We start from the raw sequence: 14,399 nt of genomic DNA on the forward strand, positions 1-14,399 counted from the left end.
TTTAATCTAAGTGGCTTAAAGTAAATTAGCATCCTTTTTCATCCTACCCACTGTTTACTCGCAATTCTCAACCACAGTTGAAATTCGTTTAACATTTTGATTGAGTTATAGGTAAAGTGATAACCATAAGACAGTTTTTCCATTTGTGTCCACATTATACAGTTTTAAAGTTTCAATTCAGAAGCCTATGGACAGAGGAGCCTAGCAGGCTGCAGTCAAGTAGCTTTGCAACTCACAGAGTTGGACATGACTGAAGAGACTCAGCGTGCAATGGAATCTTAATATATGAATTAGAAAAACTATTAAGTTAATACAATCTGAATGCTTGCCTTTTATCTATAAATCACATAAATATGTGATTTTAGCTAAAGAAGACAACTGACAGTTGCTTGTAGAAGAAGAAATTTAGCCTCTGCGATTTGCATTTTGGAAAAAAAAATGTAACTCAGACTATGCCTGATTAATAGATTTAAGCATAAGAAACAATTGAATGTAGTAAAGAATATGCAATATTTTATCTTTTTCCTTGTTTGTTTGTTTTCTATAAACTACCCTTACATCTCCGACTTCCACCTGCTCACCGCTATTGAGCGCTTTTAACTTGATTTCAACCTAAGCCCATTCCCACCCAGCATCTAATTTCCTTATGGTTATTAATGGGGTTATCAATCATATGCCTCCCAGACTTCAAAGCTGTGGATTGCAGAGTCATTTCTAATTTTTCCCTGTTCTTTATCCCAATGTGCTAATAGAAACCAAATAACCCCTTTTCCTTTTAAATACTCTTTGATTTTCATCTTATTTCCAATTATCTATGTCATCACACTGGACAGAAACCAGGCTGATGGCAAGCTTATTTTGACTTGTTCTTGTTCAGTGGCCACCTAATTTAATCTCCCAAGTTTAGCTTAACCTGGTGGCTCAGAATCTGAGAATCTGCCTGCAATGCAGCAGGCTGGGTTGAATCCCTGGGTTGGGAAGATCCCCTGAAGAAGAAAATGGCAACTCACTCCAGTATTCTTGCCTGGAGAATTCCATGAACAGAGAAGCCTGGTGGGCTACAGTCCATGAGGTCACAGAGTCAGACATGACTAAGTGACTAATATATTTTTTTCCAACTGATTATCACAGAAATTCTTTTTAAATATTGTTTTGTCTACTTGCTCTCTTAAAAATGCTTGTTGTTCTTCCTCAATTCCTTCACCACGTTTTTGAGTTCTTTCTTTGCTGAGCCTCATCCTACCGGTCTGACTTGATTTCCATAGTTCATGCTTCTTCAGCCACAGAAATTTTAATTTTTCACCACCCCAAATTTGTTCCTTCATTTATGTGGCTTTACTATGTTATGAAATCATTTTTTTTCTATTAACATTTCACAGGCATTCAGATCTTCTTCAAGTTTTCTTTTATGTTTGAAGTGTTTCACACAAGCATAAAACACTGCTCACTGTCAAAGTAAAGCAGGAAAACCAGTAAGAAAGCAAGGAAGCACTAGACTGCCAGAGTCGTACTATTGATAGCAGTCAGGCTTTCCATAGAAATTACATAGATTATTAGACGATAACATAACGGCTTATTTTGCTGATGATAATCATCTATTTCTAGAATGCAATTATTGTCTGAGTTTTAGAACTATATAGGTAATGTAGTTCTGCATTTTCATTACTAAATATAACTTAAATATAGTCAATAGATCTAGGCAAACACTTATTTTCACAGCATCCTTTTAATCACTTGACAAGATCAAGTTAACTTATATTTTTAAAATTTCTTGTAAATTAAAAAATTTACAAAATACATTTGACTAAAAAAACACTTGTAACAAAATTAAAGCAATTTCAAGAAAATGCTTAAAAATTACACTTGGGTCATCTACTTTCTTCAGAATTTCAGAACCAACAGTGAAAGATCTTAACCACCACTGAAGCCCAGGGATTAAGTTTTAAAATGCAATTTGTTTGACTATGGAAACTATAGGTTTTAATATTTTAGTATTGCCCTAACAATTTCCTAAAGAAGGTAGGTTGACTTCTTCTTAAGGACACCTTATACAAATATAGGAACTACAGTTATGAAATGAGTATTTTATCTCCTCTGTTAATTAATGCCCTATCATTAAAATCACTAAAACTGAGATTGTTTTGAAGAGTACAAGTAGATATGCTTGGAATTTACAAAATTTCTTTCAAACTGTACTCCTTCCTTCTCCAAATTAACTCCTCTGATGGATTTTTTCTGGCAGTCTTTTCCTGCTTTCTCAAGCTATAATTAGTCATTGAGGATTGTCTCAGTGCACGCCTGGAAGACATTATAAACTCCAGTTGTAGTTCTTTCTCCTTGTTAAGAAAAGTCTCTCTCTGAATGATATAATTTGAGGAAACTAATGATCAGATAGCGATTTGGGAACATCATGACTGCTACTCCTCTTTATTAGCACAGGTACAAAATGATTGGTGCTCTGTCCTTTAAAGATATCAGTAAGAAACAAGCATAGCTAGTAGATTCAAAACAAAAAAAGAAACTTGCCTAATTTGCACATCGGATGGAACAAAAAATCATCCTGATTTTAATAAGTTTTTTGTGTGTTCATGCAGTAATAAAACAAACCAAAAAGATGGATAAAATCAAAGCCAGTCATTCATAATGTATTTGCAGTTACACTGCAGCTCATTTTTATTGAATAGTTTCAGGCTAAAGCAATATTTAAATGCTAGATATTTGATATTTGCAATTTTGAGAGGAAATGCCGAATTGGTTTAAAATAGCATCAAAGATACAGATATTCATGTGGGAATTAACTGGCATAAAGAACAAGGAAAATTGCTGAAATGATTTACATTTACCTGTTCATAAAATCTCCTGGGCTTCACACTGAACATTGCCCAATGCTTAGTTGTAACTTTGGGCTTTTTTTTTTTTTTTTTTTTTTTCATTAAACACAACTACACCACAGAAGTTCTGACATGAACAAATATGGAATGTATCCTACTTTCTCTGTGTAGTTGTAGTGGGGAAAGCAATATAATGTTAACTCAATAAGTTACAACACAAAGAACACAAATCACTGAGCCCAACAGTAGGACAACTTTCCTCACTAGTCCAAACTCACAGAATCAGATTTTCCATGTCCCAGTCTGGGAAACAGAGAGTGCATGCATGTAAAGTCATTTCAGTCATGTCCAACTCTTCACAACCCTAGAGACTATATGCTGGCAGGCTTCTCTGTCCATGGGATTCTCCAGGCAAGAATACTGGAGTGGGTTGCCAGGAGAATGAATGAATGAATCCATGTCTTTTTTGCCTCCTGCACTGCCAGGCAGATTCTTTACCACTCGTGCCTCCTGGGATGCCCCTGAATGCATATGTGATTGCTCTCAAACATAATGCTCTTTGGTCTATAACTGTTACATGTTCCATAATTGCTAATTCTTATTGAGTCTCACTCTAGACCAGATGTAATGAGAATGGGAATTTATTTAAATCTAATAAATAATACATGCTCTCTACTAGAAGTCAAACTTTTCATTTGATTTTATACCCTCACTCTGGAGTATAGTACTCTGTTACAATATACTTGCAGTACATTATTGCTTAATGAAAATAAAGTAATTAAAAGCAAACATTCTGATCTGCTCAAACGATATTCTAAAATTTTCAAACTCATTTCAACCCTTTTTTAACAAACCACCAATATATAATGAATAATGGTTTATATTTTAAAGAATGTGAACTGAGCTTCCAGTTCAAGATGGCAATGTAGAAGGACATGCACGCATCTCCTCCTGTGATAGCACCAAGATTGCAACTAGCTGTTGAACAATCACTGACAGGAGGACGCTGGAACCGCCGCACCTCCCAGCCCCCGAAAAAAGAAACACCACATCCAAAGACAAAGAAGCTTCAGCAAGATGGTAGGAGGGGCACAATCATGACCAAATCAAATCCCATACCCACGAGGCGGTTGACCCTCAGACTGGAGAACAATAATACCAAAGAAGTTCTTGCACTATTGTGAAGGTTCTGAATTCCATGTCAGACTTTCCAACCTGGGGATCTGACAAAGGGACTGGGTATCCCCAGAGAATCTGGTTTTTCGGTGTGGGGGGTGGGGGTGTTGATTATAGGCCTTCCAGAGGACTGAGAGAAACAGAGACTCCAGTCTTGGAGGACACACACAAAATTTTGTGCACACCAAGACCCAGAGGAGAGGAGCAGTGACCCCACAGGAGACTGAAACAAAACCACCTGCTAGTGTTGGAGGGCCTCCTGTGGAGCTGTGGATCACAAGGGGCTCACCACAAGGATGGGGTCACTGGAAGGGCCCCCTTGGCATAAACCATCTTGGAGTTCACCATTAACCCTACCATATACCCCAGGGCTGGGTCGCCTCAGGCCAAACAACTACCAGGGAGGAAGTACAACCCCACCCATCAGCAGAAAATTGGATTAAAGCTTTACTGAGCAAGGCCTTCTCCATAAGAGCAAGACCCAGTTTTTCCCACCACCAGTCCCTCCTATGGAGAAGTTTTACACAAGCTTCTTAGTCTCATCCTATCAGAGGGCAGACAGAAGAAGCAAGAAGAGGCACAGTCTCACAGCAGCCAAAACAAAAACCATATTACAGAAAGTAACCATGATGAAAAAGCAGAAAGCTATGTCCCAGATGAAAGAACAAGATAAAATCCCAGAAAAGCAACTAATGAAGTGGAGATTTGCAATCTTCCAGAAAAACAATTCAGAATAATGATAGTGAAGATGATCCAGGACCTTGGGGAAAGAATGGAAACAAAGATTGAGAAGATGCAAGAAATGTTTACCAAAGACCTAGAAGAACTAACACACAAACAAACAGAAATAAGTAATACACTAGGAGGAATAAATAGTGGGGTAACTGAGGCAGAAGAATGGAAAAATGACCTGGAGGACAGAATGGTGGAAATCACTGCCACAGAACAGAATATAGAAAAAAAGAATGAAAAGAAATGAAGACGGCCTAAGAGACCTCTGGAAAAACATTAAACATACCAACATTTTCATTATGGGGTTCCAGAAGGAGAGGAATGAGAGAAAGGACCTGAGAAAATATTTGAAGAGATAATAGCTGAAAACTTCCCAAACATGGGAAAGGAAATAGTTAGCCGAGTCCAGGAAGCACAGAGTGCCAGGAAGGATAAACACAAGGAGGAACATACTTAGACACAGAGTAATCAAACTGACAAAAATTAAAGACAGAGATAAAATATTAAGCAACAGGGGAAAATGACAAATAACATACAAAGGAACTCCCATCAGGCCGTCAGTTGATTTCTTAACAGAAATTCTCCAAGCCAGAATGGAATGGCATGATACATTTAAAGTGATGAAAGGGAAGAACCTATAACCAACAAGACTCCTTCAGATTTAATGGAGAAATCAAAAACTTTCCAGACAAGCAAAATTTAAGAGAATTTTTGCCAAACAAGCTTTACAACAAATGCTAAAGGAACTTCTCTAGGCAGGAAACACAAGCGAAGGAAAAGACCTACAGAAAATAAACCACAAAACAATTAAGAAAACAGTAATAGGACCATGCATATTGATGATTACCTTAAATGTAAATGGATTAAATGCACTAACTAAAAGATTGATACTGACAGGGTGGATGAAACATGTTCATGTAGGGACTTCCACTTACCACATCACTCTGCTTGACCACCCCACCCAAATGTATAAAATTATTTTATATTCTCAAGTTAATCATGTTCCCATTATGACTTGCAATGGTAATTATCTTTTGTTTGTTTGTCTGACTATTGATGTTGAAAACTGATAAATACCTTTTACTATTGTCATTATGTAAGTATTACTCACTTAATACAATTGTATCAGGATTGGTCAACAGAAAAATGATAGAACTCTATGTCACCAAACTAGGATCTATAGAAAAGACTGTAATCACTTTTTAAAATCCAGATGCATATCAGAAATATCTTAAAATTTTTTGAAAAATACAAATGCCCACGTATTGCTTTTTCCTCCAGAACTCCAGATATGTTTCCAATGAGCAGTTATGTTTCAAATCAACTGGACCATATGATGATCTTTTACTTTTATCTAGTTTGTTTCAATTTTTCTATTTCATATTCAGTGCTCCCAGTTCATTTAGTTTATGTTCTTCAATTTCTCCATCACTTCTCTCTCTCTTTTTTTGTTTTTTATGTTCTTCCTCAAGCATTTATCAAGTGTAGCAGAAAAGCTCTTGTGTATATATGTATGGGCTTCCCTGGTAGCTCAGCTGGCAAAGAATCTGCCTGCAATGCAGGCTACCCCAGTTTGAGTCCTTTGTCAGTAAGATCCCCTGGAGAAGGTATAGGCTACCCACTCTGGTATTCTTGGGCTTCTGTGATGGCTCAGATGGTAAGGAACACCTGAAAAGCAGGAGACCTGGGTTCAGTCCAGGGTTGGAAAGATCCCCTGGAAGAGGGTATGGCAATCCACTACAGGATTCTTGCCTGGGGAATCCCCATGGGCAGAGAATCCTGGTGGGCTACAGTTCATGGGATCACAAAGAGTTGGGCACAACTGAGTGACTAAACACAGCACAGTACATACATACATATATATGTATAATATATATATTTTAGAAAACTTATTAGTTTTCCTAACTGAAAATATTATGACATTTTGATTCACTTGTTTGAATAGAAGGCTAGATTTCCAATTAAGAATTAGATATGCAACAAGCATCAAGGAGCATAGGGAACAGTAGTCAATATCTTATAATAACCTAAGATGGAAAATAATTTCAAAAGCAATGTATGTGTATTTGACTAACTGAATCATGTTGCTGTCCATCTGAAACATTGTAAGTCAACTATACTTCAATAATATATGTATATATATTAAAAAAAGAAAGTGAACTAAACTGAATAACTAGGATATGCAGTCCTACAGATGCATAGCTAGTAGAAATATAAGAGGAGTCCTTAAGTAAAAATGATATAGAATATGTAGGAGATAAACTGCACACACATGGAAACTAACTAGAATTAATCAATACATAAAGCAGATATTATATAAATTATACCTCATAAATTTTAAAATGAATATAAGAATAAAAATGCAATTATACCTTTAGAAGATGAAATGGAAGCACTAGCTCACAGTATAAAGTAAACATAAAAACAATTCTAATTAAAGATAAGACATATAATTTCATAGTGGATCCAGGAGACAAAATATTCAGTTGAAGAACTAACAGAGAGAGAAAAATACATTTATGGAGGAAAACAGTAATTGAAGATTGGTTGTTCAGTCGCTAAGTCGTGTGTGACTCTTTGCAACTCCATGAACTGCAGCATGCCAGCCTTCCCTGTCCTTCACTGTCACCTGGAGCTTGCTTAAATCATGTCCATTGAGTCAGGGATGTTATCCAGCTATCTCATCTTCTGTCACCACTTTCTTTTCTTGCCCTCAATCTTTCCCATCATCAGGGTCTTTTCTGATGAGTCATCTCTTCATATCAGGTGGCCAAAGTATTGGAGCTTCAGCTTCACCATCAGTCCTTCCAATGAATATTCAGGATTGATTTATTTTAGGACTAACTGGTTTGATATCCTTGCTGTTCAAGAGACTCTCAACAATCTTCTCCAGCACCACAATTTGAAAGCATCAATTCTTTGGCACTCAGCCTTCTTTATGGTTCAACTCTCGCATCTGTACATGACTACAGGAAAAACCATAGCTTTGATTATACAGACTTTTGTTGGGACAGTGATGTCTCTGCTTTTTAATATGCTGTCTAGATTTGTCATAGCTTTTCTTCCAAGGAGCAAGCATCTTTTAATTTCATGGCTGCAGTCTCCAACCACAATGATTTTGTAGCCCAAGAAAATAAAACCTGTCACTATTTCCACTTTCTCCCCATCTATTCACCATGAAATGAAGGGATTGGTTTCCACGATCTTAGTTTTTTCAATGCTGAGTTTTAAGCCAGCTTTTTCAGTCTCTTTTTTCACCAATATTGAAGATATATCAATTGAAAAAATGTTTCTGTTTGGATTAAAATGGATCACTGACCATTAGACATGATTCTCTCCTTCCTTAAGTCTTTCAATAGATATTTATACAGCAGATACTTATTGGGTCAGCCAAAAAGTTCATTCAGGTTTTTCTGTAAGATGTTTTGGGAAAACCCAAATAAACTTTTTGGTCAGCCCAATATTTAGCATACATTATACCAGGTATTGTTGTTAAGTAGTACAGATATAACTGGGAGAAGACATTAGTAGGGGAAGACAGGCAATAAAGTTAATAAATATATTATGGAAAGGCAGTGCAAAACAAGAGTTTAGAGAGTTTGGGAGGGTTGCTGTTTTCCTTCTATAACTTTATTTTCTTTTTTGTTTCATCTGACTTGTATATGGAGTGATATATAAATGTCATCTTTAAGCAGAACAACAAAAAAATACAGAAATAAAAGAAGACTTGAATTATCTATTGTATTTCCTATTATGTTTTGGAAAACTGACTTGCAATGATCATTGCATGTACTTGTATTCCTTTCTTTCTGTCTAGCTATGAGATCTTTATTTTCTGTAATTTCTGCTTAATAGAGATAATTGCCATGCTTCACAGGAGATAAATAGATACATAACTATTATACACACATAACTGACAACTCTTTATTATAAATTGTATCTTTTAGCATCTAAAAGCCCTCAATTTTAGGCTTAATAATTTTTGGATTGAATTTTACTTGCCTGAGAAGACTCTTGAGAGTCCCTTGGACTGCAAGGACATCCAACCAGTCCATTCTGAAGGAGATCAGCCCTGGGATTTCTTTGGAAGGAATGATGCTAAAGCTGAAACTCCAGTACTTTGGCCACCTCATGTGAAGAGTTGACTCATTAGAAAAGACTCTGATGCTGGGAGGGATTAGAGGCAGGAGGAAAAGGGGATGAAAGAGGATGAGATGGCTGGATGGCATCACTGATTCGATGGACGGGAGTCTGAGTGAACTCCAGGAGTTGGTGATGGACAGAGAGGCCTGACGTGCTGCAATTCATGGGGTCGCAAAGAGTCAGACAGGACTGAGCGACTGAACTGAACTGAAATTTGTTACTTTTATTTCTATGGTATATTTTGTATTCTTTCATTTTAGGAAATTCTGAAACATTTCTTTAGTGTCTTTTGTACATATCATTGTACAAAATGATATGCTATGTACAAACATATTGTTGTTTTGCTTTTGGAGCCAAGCTGAAAGTTGTTTTATTTTATGAGGTGAACTAAGCCCATTTATATTTTTAATAAGGAGGTGATGCTTTATTTTCAATTATTATCTGTATTAGGTGATACTTTCATAGCTTAATGATTTTCTTTTCTTTGTGATAGTTTGCATGTTTTCACTTTTTTTGATATTTGAAAGGCTTGTGTTTTTGTTCTAATGGTCACCTTCCTACTTAGTTCAGTTCAGTTCAGTCACTCAGTCATGTCCGACTCTTTGTGACCCCATGAACCGCAGCACACCAGGCCATCACCAACCCCTAGAGTTTACCCAAACTCATGTCCATTGAGTCAGTGATGCCATCCAGCCATCTCATCCTCTGCTGTCCCCTTCTCCTCCTGCTCTCAGTCTTTCCCAGCATCAACGTCTTTTCAAATGAGTCAACTCTTCACATCAGGTGGCCAAAGTATTGGAGTTTCAGCTTCAGCATCAGTCCTTCCATTGAACACCCAGGGCTGATCTCCTTTAGAATGGACTGGTTGGATCTCCTTGCAGTCCAAGGGACTCTCAAGAGTCTTCTCCAACACCACAGTTCAAAAGCATCAGTTCTTCGGCACTCAGCCTTCTTCACAGTCCAACTCTCACATCCATACATGACCACTAGAAAAACCATAGCCTTGACTAGATGGACCTTTGCTGACAAAGTAATGTCAACAACTGAAAATCAAGATCAAGAGAGCTTTTGGCCTTCTGCTCTACAGGAGGTCTCTGTTCTCCCTGAGCTTACCTTAGGATACCTGTGTTACCATTTGACAGGTGTACCACCCCAGTCAAACTCCCAACATGGCACTGTCCCCAGAGCAAAATGCTCTTTAATTTCATCACCTTTTACTACATGTTTTCAGTGTTTAATATGATCTTTGACTTATACATATTACCTATTCTATATTTCTCTTTCCAAAGCCTTTCTCCTCTCTTTATTTGCATTATACTCACTTTGTCAGAACACAAAATGTAGATATTTTATTCTTTCTTATACTACTTATGTGTTATTTTTCTCTCTTATGACCAGCTTTGTCTGAGTTGTAGTACTACAATACTGAAATCAAGAGTCCTTTTACCAAAATTTGCTATTCATGTCATAGTTTGATGAAATTCATCCTCTAGTAGATTGCTGAATAAGGATTCATGGTTAAAGAATTTATGAATTTTTATATGACTAAAATAATTTTTCTATAGCTTTGACATTTGAAAGACAGCTTAGCTTTTTGTTCACGATTTCTTTCCTTGAGCTTTTCCTTGCTTTCCATTCTGCTTGGCCAGAGTCATGCCAGTTTGTTTTACCTTTGATCTCATTTCTCTGCAACTTTGAAGATTATTCTTATCTTTACCTCCAATAGTTTTACTAGGATATAGCTCAGAGTTTATCATTTCAGTAGTTCCATTTTTAAAATGTATTCTGCATGTATATTCATATGATGAATAGAGCTATTTATACAGAACTATTCTTGTAAGCAATGCTTGTGTTAGCAAAAGATTGGAAACAACATGAATGTCAACTAATACCTGACTGATTAGATAAATTATTGTACATTCATAGAGTGGAATAATCTACAGTTATTTTTAAAAGTGACAGTCTTTCACATTCTAAGGCAAAACTGTATCCACAATTCATTTTATTTACCCTAATCCAATCTGACTTCTATTCTCATGAAAGTGAAAATGAAAGTCGCTCAGTTGTATCTGATTCTTTGTGACCTAAAGGACTGTAGCCCGCCAGGCTCCTCTATTCATGGAATTCTCCAGGCAAGAATACTGGAGTGAGTTGCCCTGTTGCCTTCTCCACGTGATCTTCCCAACTCAGGGATGCATCAAAGTCTCCTGTATTACAGGGAGATTCTTTACCATCTGAGCCACCAGGGAAGCCCAAGAATACTGGAGTGGGTAGCCTATCCCTTCTCAAGGGGATATTCCCCACCCAGGAATCAACAGGATTCTCCTACATTGCAGGCAGATTCTTTACCAGCTGAGCTCATAGCTCTATTGAAACTGCTCTTGAGGAAATCGTCAAAGGTTTTCATGTTGCCAAGACCATTGAATCCTTTTTTGTCTTTATCTTAACCTTTCTATAAATGATTTATTTCCATTAGCCCCTGTTGCTTTCTTGAATACTGTTCTCCTTCAGATTTTATGATATATATTGGTGTTTCTTCCCCCCCCCCCCATACCTTATCATTTCTCTTCATTCTCTAGGTTTCTTTCTTCACTCATTTGTAAGTGTTGAAGTAGCCCAGGGCTCAATCCTGGTTCCTCTAGTTTTTTCTACAAGCACTCTTCCCCAAGGATCAGAGTCATCAAACAGAATTTAAATCACATCAGAACTTGTGACTCTCAAACCCAGAATTTTTCTTTAATATTTCATTACACTTATTATACAATCCAAATACCTCATATAAACCCTAAGATGCAAATGCTTTGTGGTCTGTATACCCTCCATTCTTATAATCTCTATTCCCCTTACCCCTACCTGTAAGATCCAGTAACACTGCCTTGTGAAATTTCCTAGCACACATCATATACTTCCTAGCATCTGGAAATTATACTTGTTATTACCTATCTCTAAGATCTCTTTCCTTGGCTTCCCTGTGGCACTTTTTTATTCTTCAGAACTGAACTTAAATAGCATCTTGTGAGAAAAGACTTCCTCACCACACTATTCAAAATATTGTGTCAGCCTCTAGTGTAGGAAATCTATATATAAAGGGAAGGAAAAAAATGATGAGCCATTGAAATATAGGAAAAACTATTCAATTTTCCATTTATATTTGTTGCTATTACATACTTTCAGATATCAGTGTATATGTTTTATAAAATTTATAATGAAATAATAGTATATACATATATATACATACATGATTTAAGTACACTTCTCTAAAAGTGTACACAAAATTTTAAATTTGTATATATATTTGAGGTATGTTTAAAGACCACTGTTCTTTCATTACTCTGTTTATAGCCTTTGAGACTTAAGTATTAGCTATAATTGTTTTCAATTGTATGTATCTACTTTGTTTCCTGAATATATCATAAATATCATATTCACTATTATATCTTCAATACCTAGTATTATTTGAGTGATTAAATGAATAACTATAACATATATAACTTAATTTATAGGTATACTTTAATGTGTATAACATGAAATACAATAAGGTATTATGTAGTTTTATATATAATTTTTACATTTATTACAGATTTTAACATGGGGTTCACAATGCCAATGAGATAAAAGAATAAAACTAAACTTTTATTCAGATCCCTAACAGAAACTCTGAATAGATGGAAAATGATACTGCTTTCCTTGCTGACACAACTTAAACATAATAGCGTCTTTTGCTTATGAAAATGTAAATTTTGGGCAATTCCCATTAAAGTCCTAATTTCCCCAAAAACTGTACTCAATAATTCTGATTATTGGAACAATTAATATTTAAAACTGCTAAGAAAGTTTTAGAAAGTAAAAAATTAGTAGTAGAAAGTGTTTTCATAATGAATATTAGTGCTACAATCAGGAAAAATCAGAAGTTCTTGAGAAGGCTCAACAACACCCCTGGCATAGATGCCTCAAACCTTGAAATTTCCTAAGCATAAAAGGAGTAAGGAAGAGGATGGCCAAGATGGCAGAATAGGAAAACCCTAAGCTTACCTCCTCTCATGGACACACCAAAATTAGTTATTAGTAGAGTAACGATTGATGAAAAAGACTAGAGATTAGCAGAAAAGATCTTTCTACAACTAAAGATAAAAGGACAACCACACTGAGATGGGTAGGAGGGCTCGAGATACAGTATAGCCAAGACCCACACCCTTTGGGTTGTGTAACACACAAATGAGAAAATAATTACAATTTCAGAGGTTATACAACCAGTATATGACAATAGATAAATGACTAGATAAGAAAAAGTTCAATTCAGGTTCATACATGTTTATTAAAAGTTCAAATGTATCTACCCAATTAGGTTACTCACAAATGAAAAAAAAAAATCATTTAAGAATACCATGGAATGGAAATTGATATTGCACATAAAAGTGCATGCTAAATATTAACATACATTTCTCCATCATTTTGGGTTAAAAATTATAATGGCTTGGTTTTCAATTTAATTTGTAACAATAAATTAAATATTAATATTTTTTTTTTGAATGAATAAATTTCAACTGGTAAAGGATTTAGGATACACAAGGATAATACCAAAATTTGTGGACAGGTATATGTACCAAATATTTCAACAACATATTTACTATTATATTTTCATATTTTAAAATGGAAATAAACTAAAGCTTTTAGGAAAAAAACTATAGAATGTAATATTTAACAAAATCCTCTTTTGTGGGTTTATATTAAATATGGTCTTTTTTTTTTTTTCTTTTTGGTCAGTGAAATAAAGAGTGCTTGCAATCTGATCCAAGCAAAGTCAATAAGAAATACTATATATATCACAGGAAGATAATTTCCTCTGACAAATAAACAATTTACTCATAATGGGAAAGAAAGTGTTGAGTTTTTAAATATCTAACTCATATTTCCAAATGTCAGCCTGTGATTAATACATATTAGATTGTATTGACAATTTCAAGGTAGAGCTGTGTTACACACACAGCTGACAGACTAAGTTTTTGAAAATCTAACATAACAGAGATCAAATTTCTCCAAATTCCCTCATGACCATTCCATCATTGTGGTATGTTTGTGTGTATGTGCCCCCCTCCCCAGAAACTATATATATATATATATATATATATATATAATGAATTTTTAAACTCATATTTCTCTCTAACCCTCTAACCCTTATCAAATATTCTTATGTATCATCCAACCTCTATGGTTTGTCTTAATCTCTCTCACTTATTCTGCTCCCCTCAATTCCATTAACTTCTAATTTTATGTAGAGAAATTTACTGCCACTTAAACTTCTAATTGCTAATTTGCACATGCAAATCATAAAATTGGTCAGACTAAGTTCAGTTCAGTTCAGTTCAGTTGCTCAGTAATATCCAACTCTTTGTGACCCTGTGGATTACAGTACACCAAGATTTCCTGTCCATCACCAACTCCCTGAGCTTACTTAGACTCATGTCCTTTGAGTCAGTGATGCCATCCAACCATCTCATCCTCTGTCATCCCCTTCTC

Source organism: Ovis aries, chromosome 4, assembly GCF_016772045.2.
Source record: "Ovis aries strain OAR_USU_Benz2616 breed Rambouillet chromosome 4, ARS-UI_Ramb_v3.0, whole genome shotgun sequence".
Lineage (NCBI taxonomy): Eukaryota > Metazoa > Chordata > Mammalia > Artiodactyla > Bovidae > Ovis > Ovis aries.